The following is a 3,505-nucleotide window of genomic DNA, read 5'->3' as shown; positions in this document are numbered from 1 at the left end:
GTATTTAAGTAAACCTATGAAATTTGCAGATGACAACAAACCTAAAGGGGTAGAATATACCATGTAGGCCATAAAAGTTATTCAGAAAGACCTGGGCAATCTTCCAAATTGGGTAAACACTTGGAAAATAATATTAAATGTAGAAAACTCTGAAATGCTGAACATACACTACCAGTCAAATGTTTCAACACACACAAAACAGTTTATTTTTGCTAGCAATTGATATTTTTTTATATCAAGATACCAATAAAATACCAAAGGATTTTAAAATACAGCCAAGAAATTACTAATGTTGCTAGCAGCTACTACTGCTTGAAATGACTGGTTTTTAATGTATTATTCACATGTCACTGTAAAGCCTCATTTTCAGCAGCCATTCATTGTGTCCTAATAGTGAGCTCTCTTAGCTCATCCTTAATTAGTCATTTTGAATTCTAATTGTTTATTAGTGAAACCTTTGTAATTGCATTAGTACAGCTAAAACCTGTTATTCTGTGCACTTGGGTTGTAAGGTACTGACATTCCTTATACTTAGTTTTGGGTTCGAAAATTACCACAAATGAGCTTTCTCGAGAAACATGTCAGCATTTTATTTTTTTTCAGAATGAAACTTATTTATTCTGACAGTATGCCAAGAATCTGACAAAGGTGTCAATTACTGCCTTATGAAATAAGCACAAACTGAATCCAACCAGGACAGAAAAATAAGGAAAGACTCTGCTGTGCAACTAAATAAGTGGATAAGAACATAACAATGTGAAGTTTCAGAAACAAATGCCTTACAGGTCCTTAGTTGGCTTCTTCTTTAAATAGTACATGCCAAATACCAGTGTCGTCTGCAACAGTGAAAACACAACTCCATGATTTTGGCCTAAAAGACAGAGAAAGAAAACAGCAAATACAAAGAAAAGGTTGAAATGGGCAAAAGAATACAGACATTGAACAGAAGATGACTATCCTGTGGTCAGCATCCTGGGGTCATGTTTTCTCTGTTGCAGACAACACTAGTTTTGGCATGTTTTTTAATGAAGAAACCAACTAATGACCTGTAAATTGTTTATTCCTTAAACTACCAACTCTGATGTTCTTATCGTCTTATGCAGTTGTGCACCATAGCCTTCCTTTCTTTTTCTATCCTGGCTAGATCCAGTTTGCCATCTTTTCTCAAAGCAATAACAGACACCTTTGCATTAAATCTCTTGGCAATCTGTCACATGAAATAACATTTTAATGCCAAAAAAAGTACATTTCTTGAGAAATCAGTTTCTGTCTGGCCATTTTTGAACTCAGAACTGAACTTTAGGAATGCCAGTACATTGCAACCCAAGTGAACCGGTTTCAGCAGTGCTAATGCAATTACAATAGCTTCTCTAATACAAATTATTTACAGTACAACTTACATTATGAATAGAGCTCTTCACTGTGTGCCGGCACAGAGCGCTGTGAACAATTCTCAGTTAAAATACAAGTATAGGTTACACTAATTACTAAATACAGAATTGGAATACATATAAATACATATTTATTAAAACAAACAGAGAACAAGGTAGAGACTGATTAAAAATAAATGAAAATCAACAACATCTGCCTATTAATTAATTAATGATTAATGGTATGTTGCCTACGGTGGGGATTAAAACTGTAAAAGAGAAAATCAAAAACAAAGTCAAAGTCCTGGAGACCTCATCCCCTCATATTTTCTATAATGGAGTCTCTGTTGGCCATCCCATCTGATGAAAGAATCTTTCCATCCGCTGATTCCAATGCTCCTTTCAGGCCTGCACTTAGGGGGGGGAATAGCCATGACACTTGTCAGGGGCCCGAGCTAGACAGGGGCCCGCCCTTTAAGTGGCGTTTTAAAATATACGCACATATTTGAAACACGAAAGGGGCCCGAACTCTGTCAGCTGCCTGGGGCCCACAATTTCCTAGATGCAGGCCTGCTCCTTTATCCAAGTCAGTGCCGTCTTAACAGCATCTTAGGCCCCCAGACAAAGTAGTGCTCTAGGGCCCCTGTTATGACAGCAAAACAGAAACATACATAGGAATCAGAAACATCATGAGCCCCTATGGTTCTATGGTGGCCGGCCAGTGCCCATTGTGCTCATACGTTAAGACGGCCCTGATCCAAGATGACTTTTCCATACGCAAGAGAGCAGTGGCACCAAGTGCTAAATTCAGATACTAGGAAGAGAAACAGAACAGAGAAGGGTTAGTGATGGTTTAAAATATTGTGATACTTACAAATGCTAACAATCAATGTGCATTTAAAATGACAAATTAAGGATAACCTAAAGGAGCTGACCATTAGGATACTGATGGAATGGGTTCTGAAAATGGGACTTTGCTGTCATAAGTGAATAATAAATTAAAAAGTCATTTGAAGCAGTGACGTAGCGTGGGTATCAGCCGCCCCCTTATTTAGGTATTTCAATTTAAAAGACTAAAATATACAGTAATTCTTTGCTGCCCCCTAAAAGTGCCCCCCGGGGCGGGCTGCCCCCACTACGTTACGCCACTGATTTGAAGAAGTAGCCATTAGCAACACTAGAAACGTCTTGACTGTATATTTAAATTAATTTAACGGTATCTTGATACAAAAGAGATATCAATATCTATCAAAAACATGAAAATGTCTAGGTGTGTTCAAACTTTTGACTGGTAGTGTCAACAGGCCCGCACCTATGGGGACAACCATGACACTTGTCAGGGGCCCGAGCTAGATAGGGGCCCGCCCTTTAAGTGGCGTTTTAAAATATACGCACACATTTGAAACACGGAAGGGCCCCGAACTCTGTCAGCTGCCTGGGGCCCAGAATTTCCTAGGTGCGGGCCTGGTGCCAGGCAGAGGAAAAATTAATTATAAATATAAATTAAGTTTCACTGACCTACAGGAAGCAACATATGAAAATAATTTAAGGGTTAAAGCATTAGTTTCATTGTAATACTGTAAAGAAGCAATTACAAAAAATGATTCTACAAGCATTTGCATATAAAATCAGGTGGATTATACAGTATAATACAATGCAAATGGAGTTCTCGTTTATGAATTTAGAGAAACTTAATACAAATATTAATGTGGATATATAAGACGTAAGCGAGACTGAGGTGGAGAGGCAGCTGTAAAGTTTCTACAATTACATTACATACCTTTTTAACAAGAAATTTAAACAAATAAAAGTTTGGAGCATTTTTTCATTTTATGAAACCAAGATTAAAAAAAAAAACCTTCCCTATAGATAAACCTGATAATAGAATATTAAGCATAATAATATAAATCACAGCACGTTAGGTTTAACTATTTTAACTAAGAAACCTAAACAGGCGTGTTTTTTGAAACTCGTTTTTTTCCAAAAAAAACTGGGAACCAATGTTAGCAGGCTTTTGCCGTCGCTTAAAGTGCGGGTAGTTAAAGGTGATACACAAGCTGAATCGAAGTGCTCACGCAAAAGTGTTTTTACGTGGGGGCGTCAAGTAGCCTCTGAGGCTTTATGTCAGATTTCAT

Source organism: Polypterus senegalus, chromosome 4, assembly GCF_016835505.1.
Source record: "Polypterus senegalus isolate Bchr_013 chromosome 4, ASM1683550v1, whole genome shotgun sequence".
In the NCBI taxonomy this organism is placed as follows: Eukaryota; Metazoa; Chordata; class Cladistia; order Polypteriformes; family Polypteridae; genus Polypterus; species Polypterus senegalus.
This window is presented reverse-complemented; position numbering follows the sequence as displayed.